Genomic DNA, 17,321 nt, shown 5'->3' on the forward strand with positions numbered 1-17,321 from the left:
GAAAAATTCCACTGTAAAGCAATGTTAAACCTTAATACATTATATCCTAAGAAGCGTTCATATGCTTTCAGGATAGACAAAAATGCCTGCTTAGGTCACGATTATATTATATATTAAAGCAGCTCGAGATAATTAGGCATTTTTGTTTATAACAGTCATTTATTATATCAAAATTCTGTTGTGCCTGAAGAAGTATATAGTAAATGAGAAACTAGTCGCACAGATTTATCTCTGTTTATGCTGTGTTGTCACTACAATTATAATGCAATCTTTGTGACAGGTACAACTTTAATGGACAGGGCTGTATGATAATATTTCATATGTGTAGATTTTTTCACATTATATTTTATCTTTATGGAAAATGTTTTTGAAGAACCCCAATGCAACACGAAAAATCTTCCATACCAAATCAATTACAATTCTGATCATATATTAAAACTCTTTTTATTCTTACTTGGACTTTCGCTCACTTCCCCCCAATGCCACTGTCTCTGTCTCTTTCTACTGAGTCTTGTTTGGTCGAGTCTGTACCATTGAAGCATCTAAAATGTTTGTGTGTATGTCGGCATTTAACATGCATCGTAAGTCTGATATTTCTTCGTGAGCCTTTATAACAATATGGGAACACTCTTTTTCCAAATCGGCATAAATTAACGTCCTTAGGTAAAAGACCACTTGCTAAAATAATATTCATTCTAAACGTATAACGATTATTTCATGCAAATTAGCGGGAGATGCTGACATCAGGGATATTTAGCGTTTATATGACATAAAGTAACAGTGACCTAGGTGTCGCAAAAAGCAGCAAACGTCATTACTTCAATAACCTTTTAGCATACCTATATCATGTAAATGCCTTCATCTTGCAATAATATTTATCAGCGTTCCTATCTGCAAAAGTCAACAGTAGATTCATATGTGGGGAGATATTAATTGTCAATCAAAGAAAGGTGGGTGGTATAAAAGTGTGCAGAATAGGATACATGCTGAATTCATGTCATACCGACGTAAGTTAAAATGAAATGCTCTGATAAATACAACAATGGCCAAAGTTTTGTTTGATGCTAGCCACTTTCGTGACTATACTGTTAGGACAATTATGTTCAAAACAAGCTTAAAATGTATGCGCATTGTATCAAAAATTTGTTTCGTAAATGCCTATAAAGCTAACATTCCTAAATTTTGAACACTTTTTGTACATCCTTTTAAGGAAGCTGCGCGGCTGCAACCGCAAAAAAAACAACAGAATTATGAAAACCATATCTTTGCCATATTTTTGGCAGTCTAACAAAAGAATGTAATTAGCGGCCATTGATGCAATCATTGGACAAATATAAATCGACAAATATCAGTGTAATAGATGACTGTTATTAAGAACCACATATGATGTGCATCACATTATGTAAGAGCAACATAACGTTTATTCCAAAAAATAATGTCTGTTTGGGCAATTGGTTATTAGAAAATATAAAAACAAAAAACACTAATCAATGGCCTTTATTTTATTAACATTCTATTTTACCATCAAAGATCATCAAAGAATCGCGTGAATGGGAAATGGATCCAAGTGGGAACATAGATTTACACCCCTGAGCAGAAAGCATTTATCAAACGAGTTTGAGCTTCTGATGCACCATAATATGGGAAGATCTAGACATAATAAAAATAGTGTTCCGCTTAAAAGAACCGGCATGCCTACATCACTGGACAGATAAAAGATTTCAGAAACGTCCCCAAACGCCCTGCTGTTGGGCCCGAGTCAAGCTGAATTTTTGTTGACCAGTGACCAAATCAGAGAGTTTGTAGAACACCTTAATGCACTCCTTGTAGTTAAGATGACAGATAGAGGTACATGTTTTTGGGTGGAACAATCGTTTGCCTTACACAGTAATCTCAGTGACCCGCCTTGAGTCTAAGCCAAGCTTGTGTTTGAAGATCAAAGAGGAAACTCAGTTGAAAATAGATCTTACCTCCTGTCTCTATTACTAAAATATAGTCTGGTTTCGTTTCTGCATACAGAGTTACCCGGAAGTCTTACATTATTATAAACACCGAGTTCGGTTCACTCCATGTTGCGCGAGCAAAGCGCTTACAAGGATAAAACAGATAAACCTACTCTATATGGCCGTGGATTGCACCGTATTCAGGGTACATATAGGCTCGATGTAGACAGTAGAGTCACAACGCACAAGTTTTTGCTATAAAGTTTACGGGAGCAAAATCTTCAACAGTATAGCTGTATGGAGCTGTGGCCATCTGTTTGAATTTGGAGGTGTGATTTTGGCCGTTGAGTTAATACTTGGATGCAGAGTCGTAGTACTCGGTCGGCTGTTGTATAACTTTGATACCCTTGGTGAATAATCATCACGTATTCATAGGTGTATAAATTCATACTTTGATGCGCCTGATGGGAGGTTTGATACTGTTCGTTGTGTTAGTTTCTAAACATTGATCATCCATGGTGATAGATCCATAAGTTAATCTTATTTTGTATTCATTAATTTTTGTTGATTAATCGTTTATGATGTATGTTAGGATTCTTTCCAGTCAGGAACAATATTGGTTTCCTTTTATCAGTTTATATTGGTGCACATCATTTTGTTAAATCCATTGTTGGATTTTATGCTAACGAGTGTTGTGTCATATTTTATCATTTTCAATCACAATATAAATGAACAACATATTCACGAAATTGTTTTTAGTGTCTTCGTTGTAATCTAGTCCTAACCCGGATCATCCTGATTCACATATATAAATTCAAAGACAGTCGTGATATTGTAAAAAGGAGCTGCTGAAGTGGGGATTCCATCATTAACACGTGGCCCAATTGGTAAGACATGAAAAATCATCCATAATCTTCACAGTTTCTTTTCAACTAAACCAGTGGTGGAATGTTTAACGAAAGGTAGAGTTCTTCATCAAAAAAAAGAAGCTGCCAACGTTTACTACTAACATTTTGCATTAATAATCTCTATATTTGCCTATGCAGATTTCAAGTAGTTGACGGCATGCAAATGCAATGCTTCTTTAAAACCAATATCGAAACCATTTTGAAACCGGTAAAGAGATGGGCTAAAGTTGAAGGAGCAAAAACGTGTAGCCAGTAATATAAAAGTTACTGGAGTGGGTAACGTGTAGACAGTAATATGAAAGTTACTGGAGTGGGTAACGTGTAGACAGTAATATAAAAGTTACTGGAGTGGGTACCGTGTAGCGCTGTTTATCAGACGGTTTTTTGACGTTATATTATCAAGTTTTGCGTGGTAAATTTGTCTTATCTTTTGGAACGAGAAAGTGTTTTCCATGTTGCTGTTGCTGTGAGACATATCGTGTTAAGATCTTGAACAGAAAAACAATTGATCTAGGACAGAGGATTAGTGAATGCCCTTTTAAGTATCTGTAACTTACGCGCCAAACATTATAATAAATTCCGGATCAGTTGTGAAGCATACAATTTTAAGTAATATAGATGTAGTCATGCTAAAATTGTAGCATGGATAAAGCACATACAATGATGGTAAAACTGACAATACAGTTCAAAAAACGGTATCTTTGTACCTCATACTTACGATCCAACAGTAAGGCTAAGTTTATTCGTAGGAAGGGTTTTCGAGAAGAAGAGAAGAAGGCAGTACATTCTTTATGAAATAGGGACAAATTATTGACCATGTTTATAGAAGAAGGACGTATAAATTGTGGGAATATTGGATTTTATATTTAGAAAAAAGAAACGGACAAAGACAAACATTTTCAGTAAATGAGGGACTACAAGACCACATAGGGACGGACTCGTTATGTTTTCCACTGTCTTGTTTAATGTCCCCAACGTTTTCACCAGAATTCCAGTACTAAAATTATAAAGAACATTAATACAATGAATAATGAATATGCTTATGTGTTTCTAAATGGTGGCTTTGTTTTCGTAAATGGTGGTTCCCCCAAAGGAAGGGTAGTGGTTTATGGGAATAGTGTCTAATAATTGCATCGCTTATTTCCGCAAATTCTGCTTTTGTGAAGTAAACTGTCACCTAAAATCATTTCTAACGAATCTGGAATATCTGCGTGGATTATATTAACCATTTCTAAGAGAGGTACTTACAAGTTATAAAACTTATTTCCATATATTTCCTTTAAATTATTTACTTTTTCTTCAAAATTAAATGAAATATATCAGTTTGCTAACATTTTATTGAAACGAATGTTTGCTAACATAGAACTATAAGTATAATTCAACAATAACCGTGTTTTCTGAAATATATGGAAGATTTTACTGCAAACAGTACATTGTAAGTTGTGCTTAATTTGTAGTTTTGATCGTTTTCGGACCTAATTTAAAAAATACAATAGCGCATTTATTCAGCATCTTAAGTTTTGAATATGTATGTGTATTTTCTTTGTAATAACAGCTGAATACTGTACTCCGAACGTGAAAAATATAGATGTGCTGAGACGCATGTTGTGCCTTGGCATACTATTCCAACATAATTTGTTTTCTTTGTATTCATTGTGATTTCCAACTGGCAAAACCCTATTTAATATTTTGGTTCACATCTTTGTGAGCCGTAAAAATAATATATTTACTCCCACCTACTGGCACTACTTTTAAGGCATACGGACATACACACCGACAAAAGATTACGGGATGCAGTGACGTAATATTTGTTTCCATCAACAACAAAGTCAGTGTGCTCAGTTTGAGTAGTATACCGGACTTCAAAACTGATCAAAACGTTTCAATATTTTTTAGCACCTTTATAATCTAAGCCTCTGGCGTCGAAAATTGTTTTTCAAAGTTCTAAAAACGTATAATTGTCTTTTTCTGGACATTATAATCATATACTAATTTCGAAAACTAATAAAATATTACGTTCAACGAAACTTAAATCACAAAATATATATATATATATATATATATATATATATATATATATATATATATATATATATATATATATATCACGTATATTAAAACTTGCTTTTAAAGAATTAGTATATCAAATGATATGTCCATAGCGCATTAATACGCATAAATGAACATTGTTTCAACAAGTAGCTAATCACTTCTGTACTCTAGGATCAGTGACGAAATTCCATTAACGATACATGAAAATAACGAAAAAATATTAATAATCCCCATTTTCTAATTAATTAAACATGGTACACAACTTTATCAAAATCCTTTCTAATTTTCCTTCTCTCTCTCTCTCTCTCGCATAAGGAAAGGAAAAATACGTGTAAGTCTGTGGAGTAAGATAACGAATTTACGCTTAATAAAAATCTTCAAGCTAAACACAAGTAGCCAACTAGAACCTTGGACGCGTTAACGGTATGTGTACACATTCCGTGGGATTTATCCATTGTTCGCAATACCAATCATAAAACTTGCAATAGCCTGTCGAGACTACACGATAAATCTCTTGATTAGGAGACCCATACATACTGTAATCTATTTAATGCTTTCTTTCAAAACCTTAGATAAGGTTGTAGAAATAGATGTTTTTAAATAGTAAAATGTCCGAAGGTCTCTTTCCCGCCCGCACCCCCTCTATTTTTCTCTCACTGTTTTGCTTGGTAAGGCAGCGGGATGATCGACCAACAGAGAAAACATAAAGATCGATAATAAATAAAGAAACATTATGGCGAGTCTCCCACATTCCATCCCACCCCACTATGTATCTCTGTCTTGGTTGGTATGTCAGTATATCAGTTTTACCAGTCATATATCTGTCTGTCGGTCTGTCTGTCTCTCTCTCTCGATCGATCGATCGATCGATCGACGATCATTGCAATATGCGGGTTACAATCCCTGAATAAACTTGCGTAGAGTATTTTCGCCTTGTCATGCGACAATATATCTGGATCTATTAAGATTGATAAAAATTTTACAGGCAAACCGACCAACGGAAGAGAGAGAGAAAGACAGAGAGAGACAAAGAGACAGAGAGAAAGGCAGAGAGAGAGAGAGAGAGAGAGAGTATGAACAATGTTATGGTAGGTATCAATGATGAACTGTAAATACGTTTAGATGTTTGAATTTACCTCTTGTTAGTTCGTTATTTCCGTTAATTGATATTCCCCACTCGTTTAAATATTCTAGCCGGTCAGTGAATGGCAGCGCGTTCAGTGTTCAAGTAGCACTTTCTTCATTTAAACGATCGTTCATATTTAAACCATAAGTGTGTGCTATAGCTATTCAATTAATATACATGAAAATAAAAGCTCAAAAAGGACTAATTTATCAATTTGCAAGGAGGATTGTGAATCGCGTAAAAGGTAATAGAATTACTTATTGTAGCGGACACACTGGGTATGGATGCAGAGAGTTCACTTTCTCCGTCGATACATGTTTGCCTATAGTCAACCTTAACTCGGTTGGAAATGCTAGTATGTGTATTTGTATACGCTGTTTAATTCCATACGGGCATACAGACACAAGAACTAAAACAGTTGCTTGGCTAAGCTACCTCACAATAACGTTAGTGACACCACTAAAAACGATTTATTATAGACGTCGAGCGCGATTTTGGTATATAATTTGCAATTATTTTTGGGTTTCGTAAAATTGTGAAACTGACTATTCGATCGTGTATAATATGCAGATAAACGTAAAATGCTTTAATATTTTATTTAGTCTCATTAACAAATGACAATTAATTGTGCTTGAAAATAACGACCTCATAAGGAACTCGAGTGTGACGCTGCGTTTCGTTGTAGACCCAAAAGATATTTGATTGAGATAGGCCAATTATGCGGTAAAAAATTCTCCACCTCTACCTAATCCGAGATATGAACTCATACATTATTTGCATCATTTCATTTTGACGTCATGATTCAAAGGATGGCGATTCTTTGGACAAGTCTCAGGTTTGTAGATAGCTGAGAAACAATAGAATGCAATACGAGACATTGGTTACACTGCCTAAGATCCAAAAATAATTTAATTGTTTGGCAGGCAGTCTTTAAACGTGTCGTTCTTATGTAGCTATAAATGTTTGAATAATTAGCCTCATGTTTTGTCAGGTTAGCTACGAACAGTAGAGAATTGTCCAAATTAATGCACAAGGCAAGAAACTCTCAATGATAAAAAATACAATTATATTTATCTTTCACGTATGTTTTCTTTTAAAGAGCAAACCATGATATAATAATGTTTGAAAACATGCAGTTAATTTCAGAAGTAGTACTGCAATATAAAGAACTTTACATTTAGTAATGAAGATATTCAATACGTTATTCTTATTCATGTTTGACTGTTGACTGTTCTGTAATATAATAAGTGACAATAACATAAGAAAAACGTTTTGACTTCACAAAATGTATAATTATCATGATTCATACAATATTAACAAGTGAAATATTTCCTGATGTTTACAAAGAATGTAGATTTTCATGTTATATATATATATATATATATATAGAGAGAGAGAGAGAGAGAGAGAGAGAGAGAGAGAGAGAGACTGACAGACAGACAGACAGAGAGACAGACAGACAGACAGACAAAGAATCAGAGAGAGACAGACAGACAAAGAGGTTAACATGTTTCATGTGAGCATTGTAGGGATGGGGTTCTGGAGAAACATCACAGAGCGAACACATCCCACAGATTTAAGAGCGTAACTTCTACAAACAAAAGATCTTTAATGATTATAAGTTTGCTTGTGTGGACTTGGGATTTTTTTCTTTTTTTATTTCTGCATTCAAACGTGAAGTTTTGGCCTTGGCAAGATTTTGCTGTCTACTTTGGTAACAGACGATGTACCCAGATTTTGATGGTCACACTACTGTACGTCATCCATCATAGCGACATTTCTATCCAATACATATCACCATCAGGCATAATGTCATTTGTGTCGAATATAGGTCACCATCGTGCAATACGTCATTTCCTGTCTAATATAGGTAACCATCAGGCATAATGTCATTTCCTGTCAAATATAGGTAATCATCAGAAATAATGTCATTTCCTGTCCAATATCGGTCACCATCATGCAATATGTCATTTATATCTAATACAATACGTCAACATACGTGTCACATGCTTTCCACGGTATTATTTCTAATACCGGAGAAAGGTGGATAATTAAAACTTAAATAGCTCCGAGCCCATAGTCACCAATGCCGATGGTCTAGGTATACAAATAACTGAAGGTACAAACTATAACAATTTAATAAAATATCGCACAATTATTCAATAATTTCATCAACAAATTTCTCAATCGCAATTTTGTTTCGAACAAATACAATCAATGACCAATTAACAGTTGCCAATTATTTCGTCACATGAACTTAAAGGTCTTAAGTGAGAGTGTTCCCTTTGAGTGTTGTCTCTGTTACTCATCTGTAAATGACTGTCTCGTGTTTCTCTTTGGTACTTCCGGTACCCTTGACAGTGTACTCTCATGGCACTTCCGAATGCGTTCCTCCGATACTTCTGGTACTTTCTATCACGTGCTCCTTCCGGCACCGCACCTCGACACAAACTGCTGACGTCACTTCAAGCGCATATCATGTGCTCTTCCCGTCTCTTTCCTCGTCTCCCATCCTTGGGTGTCGAACTCTAACATCCACCCGGAAAGCTTCCTCAAGAAGCATTTGTTCGCAAATCCAAACCTAGAATTCCGACAAGAATTTCCTTCCCGCCTTTAATGGGTATGCAAAGTATGCCACTCGGAGTCTAGTCTCATGAATCTCAACTTTTCTATGATCCGCCCTGGCGAGGTTGCCACATATACTGACTGAAAAATGAATTTAGTTCGAACAAAAGCGAGACTCCGCCCTAGATTTGAATCACTCAGTTTCGATTGGACGCGGCCTGATTTCTTTGAAAACTGCCTTGATTAATTTAACACTTCTTTGTCTCTCTCTGGTTTCCATTTCCCAAAATCACTCAATCCCTTTCAAGTCGGACGTGACATTACTGACGGATTGCAAAACAAATATCGGAGTCTCTGCCCCGTCGTCCTGGTTGTAGAATTCCCTTTTAAACTTACCTCGGAGAGGTCGTTGCGTAATGGTTGAACAACAGACAGGCAGTTTCTTTGTCCAGAATCGGGTCTATAGTCGCAATTTTACATTATACGTATTGACATTATCCAAGTCTCGCGCACGTGTTCTCAGCTACAAATTAGCTATAAGAAGATATGTATACATGAGGCATCTGCAAATTTTCCCACAAAGTGACACTAAGGTATCATTAGTCATCTTCACTGTATCATTAGACATCTACACTACAGTACTGTTTCACTAGACATATACACTATAGCACTGTATCACAAGACATATATATCGCAACACTAGATATCTATAATGTATCACTAGAAACCTATACTGTAGCACTATATCACTAAAATCTACTCTACAACACTGCCTGTATTACTAGACATCTACACTACACCCCTGTATCACTAGACATCAGTATATCAGTGTATTACTAGACATCTACAATACACCAGTGTAGCACTAGACATCAACACTATAACACTGTATCACTAGGAATCTACACTACACCACTGTATCACTAGACATCAACACTATAGCACTGTATTACAAGACATACACACTACACCACTCTATCACTAGACATCAACACTAGGGCACTGTGTCACTAGACATCTACACTACACAACTGTATCACTAGATATCAACACTATAGCTCTGTATTACAAGACATCTACACTACACCACTGTATCACATGATATCAGCACTATAACACTGTATCACTAGGAATCTACACTACACCACTGTATCACTAGACTTCAACAATATAGCACTGTATTACAAGACATCTACACTACATCACTCTATCACTAGACATCTACATTTTAGCACTGCATTGTGAGGCATCATCACTACAGTATACTCATTAGATATATATACACTAAAGCACTGTATCATCGGACATGAACACTATATCCAGTGTTGTATAGATTACTGTTGTAAAAGTAATGAATTAAAAGTGCAATTATTATAAAAACAATTGTTGTTGTTGATTACAATTACGATTATTTTGTCACACTGAAGTAATCAACTATAATTATTTTTTTATACTGGTAATTAGGATACAATTACATTACTTCTGTTCAGTCTGTCACAACTCAATTATCTTTTTGGTAAGTTAACGTTTTACACAGAACGATATGATTCCTACTAAGAGTACAATGAAGCAGATTGAATACAACGCAGCCGAACTAATATCATAAAATTTGTAAACAGTTATTTTTGTCCTCTGCTTTTTATATATCCGTTATTCTAATCGTGTTTTTAACCTTAAACGACTTTTCCAGAATTTGTATTTAATTACAAATACTGATTATTAGTTTGCAGAAATTGGTTACGTTGACAATTAAATTAAGTAATAAATTATTTATTATTTTAATAGTTCAATACTGTACATCACTGACAATAGCACTGTAATATCAGACATTTACAATACCCTGCTTGTGTAGATAATCGTTTAATAGTTACTACACGGTAAATTAGTGTAAATTAAGCATATATATATATATATATATATATATATATATATATATATATATATATATATATATATATATATATTGCATGTGATCTTGACTTTGCAATTAAAGAATCTCCCTGTGTGTAAACAATATTTAAACACTTAAAACACCTAATAGGTTTCTTGGTGAACATAGAGATTACGAGTTTGCTAACTTTTATATCTCCTGGAAGCAAACGTGCGTGGTAAAAACATAGATTTTTTAAGCTTCCGCACAGACATGTTAAAGCACAAATTTAAGTGTCTTAAACATATAGACTTTGCATCATTAAACATCAATAATACAGAAAATAAGTATACTAATTCGCCGATCCTATTTCCTCTAATTTATAACAATTTAATTACCTTCACTTACGTGCTTACCGCACGTGAAAAGTGGTAAAGTAAAATTATTATGACATAATAACTTATTGATAACTGGAATCAATATTTTCTCCTGGTCTTTGTCCTTCGAGTTCGAAAATGACACTGACATTGACAGCTGGTTTGGTTTCTGTCAGTGCATGAGTGGTTGATGAGGCTCATTTGTGCTCTTGACAAGAGATGACGCTTGGGTTTTCTTGAATGGTCAACGTTGAAGTGTTTCAAGGCTGACTTACGGGAATACTTGAATCGTTTCTTCCGACCACCCCGATATAATTTTCACTCCCTGAGCTTGCTACATAAGATCTAATTTGCTAGTCGCTAGTCACAAGTCCTGATGACGTGGCCTGCCCATCTCAAGTGTGATTTCATAAGCCGAGTGCGAATGCGTGGAATGCCTGCCGATGTGGGAACCTCAATGTCTGTGGACTAGTCCTGCCACCTTGTCCTCACAAGGTTCCTTAGGCACCCAACGAGAAAATGATTCAGCTTCTTGGCATGGCGTCTTTACACCGTCCAGGTTTTGAAGGCATACAGCAAGGTCAGTAGCATAATAATTCCATGACTTTAAATTTTGTTTATTGACTAATGCCTCCGCACTCTCACACATTGGCGCGTAGTCAGCCAAAGGCTACACTTACGTCAGCAATTATGGTGCTGGTTTTATCATCGATGTTGACTGCACGTGGTACTGTACTTCCGAGATAGGTGAACCTGTTCCCTGCGAGGAGGGTTTGGAGATCTTCTGTAATGGCAGGCTGTACGTAAGGCTATCCTAGTATAGGTTGATGCATCCATCACCTGTCTTCCTGATACTGGACGTGAGACCTAAATCGTTACAAGATGAAGAGAAAATGGTGCATAATCCGTTGCATGTGAAATCTGAATGTTAGGTTTAGATTTGTCATGCGAGGAAAAGTCGTCAGCAAATAGGAAATGACGAAAAGTCACTTCTGTAACTTCGTCTTCCGATGATGTCTCATCAGATTGAAGAGCTTGTGGTCTGTCAGTTAAGTGATGTTGATCCCATTATCATAATCATGGAAGGCATCATCAAGCATGGCGGAGATCACACTGAAGAATGTCGAAGCCAACACACAGCCTTACATGATATTATCGTGATTGGGAATGGTTCAGATGATTCACCATCGTCAACGACCCTAGCGACTATGCCATCGGAGACTTGCCGAATCATTACAATGAATTTCTTTCGATAACCAAATTTTGCCATGATGTTCCAAAGGCCTCCACGGCTGATTGTGTCAAATATATTTGTCAGGTCGATGACAATGGTGTACAGATTGGAGTTCTTGTCCTGTCATTTGTCATGGGGTTGAGTGCCAAACATTTTGTGTTGGTTCCTCGTCCTTTCATAAATGTACACTGTCTGTCAGTCGGAAACCCTTTGATCAATGAGATAAGCAGAATCCTGGCGATGATTTTGACAGCAAGGAGATGCCCCCAATGGTTGGAGGAGGTTAGCTGGTTGCCGTTCAGCTTGTACAAGTGGGCGATGGATGTAAATGCACTCCACATTGACTAAAAGAGTTCAGTCCGTTTTTGTACTATGATGGAGCATCCGGCTTTGCTGGTACTGTATCTGCTCCAAGATTATACGTGAAATATTACACATGTATTCGTAAAGATGCTTATTTACGCTGTCAGCCTATACATACTTGTTGCGAATCACACTTTCATCCAAATATGCTTTTAATGAATATACGCTGTCAGCCTAAACACGTTTTTAATTATACACAAAATGTTAATGTTTCACATCATGGTGATATGATCTGAGAGAGATCATGGAGAGTTTCCTTTTAATTGTGCATTCCTAATATTAAACTTTTTGTCTTGTGAAGAATTTCCTCCTAACTTGCACTCATTGGCTCCGTTATCCGATTCATTTGTTTATCTTTGGACCTTTCATTTGTGTGGGCGTGTTTTGAGTCATTCCTTGATGATAGAGACTGTTGGCATCTGCTTTGACTGCGAGATCGACCTTTTGTACTCAGCATCTTTATTTAATCTTTGTTCAAACAGTATTTATGATTTTCTTTTTCATGCGTAATCAAGCTTGGCAATCATCAGAACAAATTTGTGTGTGTGTGTCTTTGTGCCCTAATATATAAACAATGTAATAATACCAACTGTCTGATTTTTAATTTATTATCCTGGGCCATCAAAGTATCAAAGTATCATTTTGCAAATAACAGTGATGAATTTCCCAAGTTTCTGAAGGTTAATATGTACTACAACATATTGATCGTACTGATATTTATATGGTTGAGTCCATAAATGATGAGTAACCATTTTCTGTGAATGGTATAGCTAGTTTCGTTTAACTTTCATAAACATCGATGGGTAAGCATCTTTACATAATATTTAGATGGCACATTAATAAGGTTTCTTTCTCGAACAAAAGTATCCCGAAAAAAAAAAATGCAGTTCTTGTAGATATTATCACTGTCAAGTCTCATCTATGACACCTTAATTTATACATTTATATCGGATACCCGGACCGTTAAAGCAATTTTCTATTACACCACACTTTCTGATTAGCGACCATACCCACACCGTTGTTGCGTTGGATATTACACAGATAACATTCCACACCTAGTCAAGATTTGTCGTAGATTCTTGACATCGATTTATTAATATGGATATAGAAAAATATTGTTATGATAGAAAAATGAGATACTTTCGTCTGATTTATGTCTTGTATATTTTATGAACGGACTCAAGTAAAAGACAGAGAGAAATGCACGCTTTCTCTGCTTAATTGAACTTTATTTTACAAATCAGCAACAAAACGCCAAACAAATGTTAAACTATGTAATACTTCACATGGAAAAAATTTCTTAAAGTACACACACCTCAGAGAAGCACATTACATATACAGGGGTGGCCATCTAATTTCATGAAAAGCATTTCTCTGTGAAGTTGTCTTTTCAGCTGTAAAGGATTCAACTTATCCGAGATGTATTGCGAAAGAATAGTTTGCCTGATACGATTTCAATACGATTTCAATTATGCCTTGCTAACGTTACAAGGTATAGCAACCATGACTAGATCAAATACACCTTAAAACATGGCGGACATTTATCAGCTCGAGAACATTCCATTGCTACTGTGCTGGATAACTCTGTCCTGTTGAGTCAATGTCCCCTTGTTTCACCCTGGTCGATAACCTATATATCCATTTATCAAGAAATAATGCAGCCTTATAGAGGTATATGGGATGTTTACTTATACCAGTCTGGGTTGGATTGAAGAATGCCTTCACCAGATCGATACACACGCATTAGTATGCGAAGTATCGTTTAATGGTCACATATTTATTGAAGACAAGTGCACGTATTTAGGATCTCTTAAATACACCCAGCAGTTTGTATCAATCGACATTTTCTGATATACAGTGTGTATTATTACCCATGAAAGTGTTTTGCTGATTTATTAGCGGTTTTGGAGAGTAAATTTCTCCTGAGCCAATTTTGTAATAAAAATAATTGCTCAAAAGTGTTTTTCAAGACGGAAAATATTATATACAGAAAGCAATTTTTTTTATTCTGCCCTATAGACAATTCTATATTAAGACTTTTTAAGTATGGGTAGGTGGGGGTATCTCATCACAGAGTTGTGTCTGATCTGTCCCATTCCACCTCCAAAATGTTGTAATAAAGGATGTATCTGTCATTTGCACACACACACACACACACACACACACAGAGGCAACATCTCTTTTGAATTTAATACTCGAGTCTTTTGCTTGGGGCAGAGTAATCAACGAAAATAATGTAAATGTCAGCGTTGAGAATTGTACAGCTATCATCCAGGACGCAGTACAGAAATGTGTATCACACAAGCATGTTATTATTCAAAAACACGATCCACCTTGGGTGCATAATGAAATTAGGAAACTTAGAAGGCAGAGAAAACGATTGTATAACTAAGCGAAACGTACACAAAATCCCAAGCATTGATTTCTATATAGGCAAAAGAGAAACATTGTTATTAACGAGTATAGGAAGTGTAAATGTATTTTTTTAAGGACTCTGATGAAAGAATAGGGTATTCACATGGAAAACCAAAATGCTGATGGAAACTAAATAGAGAAATTCAAGGAAAGTCGAAAACGAAATCATGTGAATATTTGATCGTGAATGATGAGGTTACAAGTGAAGACAAAGAAAAGGCAAAATGTTTCAATGATTTCTTTTGTTAGCAGTCACCTATACAAACCGAAAATCTACCCCAAATTCACAAGTTAGCTCCACGAGATTGAACATATCCCCCACCTGAAAAGATTAAAATAACCGAGGATGATGTTTATACTGTCTTAGTAGGTATAAATCCATCCAAAGCACGAGGCCCTGACTTACTGCACCTTACATTGCAGCACAAAGATGCAGTCAATTAAATATCACTTTGCCGCTTATTCAATATCTCCTTGCAAACTTCAATGGAAACTAGCAAACATAGTTATGCCTATGCATAAGAAAGTTTCTAAAACCGTTGTGCCCAACTATCGTCCTATATCTTTATTATGTACTTTATCTAAAGTTTCTGAGATATTCAACACAATATAATTTCACATAATGAATCAGGTTTTTCACCGGCTGATCCGACAACACATCAGTTGACAGACATTAACAATACAATTTTTTCTACGAAAGACCAAGGAAATGAGATTAGGACAGTTTTCTTCAATATTAGCAAGCCTTTCGACAGAGTCTGGCACAAATGCTTGCTCTCAAAATTAAAAAGTATTGGTATTCATCGAAATCTGTTCTTATGGTTTGAAAGTTAGTGTCAAGAAAACAACGAGTTATTATAAATTCTAAATCCTCAGATGTTCGATGCATTAATGCCGGAGTCCTCCAGGGGTCTATTTTGGTGGCCACTATTATTTGTAATTTTTATCAATGATATTGTTGCCAGTAGCTTCTCGTGGGTCGGTGGTTCTTTCCAGGTTCTTCCTCCACCATTAATACTGGCCGCCATGTATAAGCCTATCGTGTGCTGAAAAATGGCGTTAAACCCTACAACAACAACAACAACAACAATAATATTATGGAAAATACAGACTCATCAGTCAGACTATTTGCTGACGATACAGCATTATATATAAGTTATTAACCAGATCACAGTTTGTGAAATCTTAAACACTGATATTCAAAAGATACATGAAAGGTCCAGACATTGGTTAGTTACATCGAGTCCAAACAAGACAGAATCATTGCTAATTAGTTGCTTTTAATCCAGACAAGACAGGATCTATGCTAAAGGGGGCACTCACCAATAATATGTACTTTAGAGAGAGTGACTTATGTAAGGTGAAGTAGTTTGCATTTAAAACATGCACAATGGAGAGAATGTTGGCATACCTATATGCTACAGTAATGTAATGTGGATGATATTTCTTTGGATATTGTACCTTTGGAAATTTTACATGATTTAAGCACACTGCTAACAAAAATGACTGCTCCCTTGTGTTAAAAAATCAGCCTGAATTAGTCTAAAGTACACTATACGTAGCAGCTATTAAAATAGGGAAAATGAATTTTGCCAGAATAGACAATACCAGCTTCTGGATGTGCAATGAATGAATTACCAAATATGTAAAATGTAAAAAAAGTTATCGGCTCTTTTTTATACAATTTACCTCTGAAGTTCAGGAAGTGAAAATGACCAAGTAGAGCTAGCACTTTTCTGAAAGGTTCACATCTGAAGTAAGGCCAAGCTGTATACTCTATAACCCATAGTACACCCATCAATCATACATCAAAATAAAGGGAATTAAAGGTTCTTTTAATTATACCTAAGATACACAAGGTCTTTTTTAAATAACCAGTGAGGAAAGCCGGGGAAATTCTTTTTCTTTAAAATCTTAACCTATGCAAAATGCGAAACTGTATAGCGCCACCAAAAACACGAAAACGGAACCAGAACCATCATCCTATAGTATGCATGGCGGAAACAAGCCTACAAGAGGTTTTCTCGGTACAAACATCTGGGCATTATATTAACCAGTGATGTTACTTGGCAAGCACACATAACACAATTCTCTGAGATCAAATCCTATATACACCCCCTTTCGCTCTTAAATTGAAAACAGCACACAAATATTTCGAGCCGTGCAAAATTATATTAGGAATGACTAAGAGATTTAATTTATTTAACTGACTGAACTCACAACCATTCGAACTGCATTTAATTAGTTTTTATTCAACGCTACGCTTTGTACAGAGTTGGATGCATATTTTCTGTAAAACCATTGGTACCAGCATCAAGATGTTATAATTTCTTTCCTGTTGGGGAAACTTTGCTAATAAGCTCAGGCTTTCTACTGAATATCCCAAATCATATGTTTGTAATTGCATTTGACAAAGTTTCTAAAATAAATATGGTTTAAAATAAACAATTTCTTTACTTCATTCAACT

The sequence above is a fragment of the Sinohyriopsis cumingii genome, chromosome 2 (assembly GCF_028554795.1).
Source record: "Sinohyriopsis cumingii isolate HCF-2022 chromosome 2, ASM2855479v2, whole genome shotgun sequence".
Lineage (NCBI taxonomy): Eukaryota > Metazoa > Mollusca > Bivalvia > Unionida > Unionidae > Sinohyriopsis > Sinohyriopsis cumingii.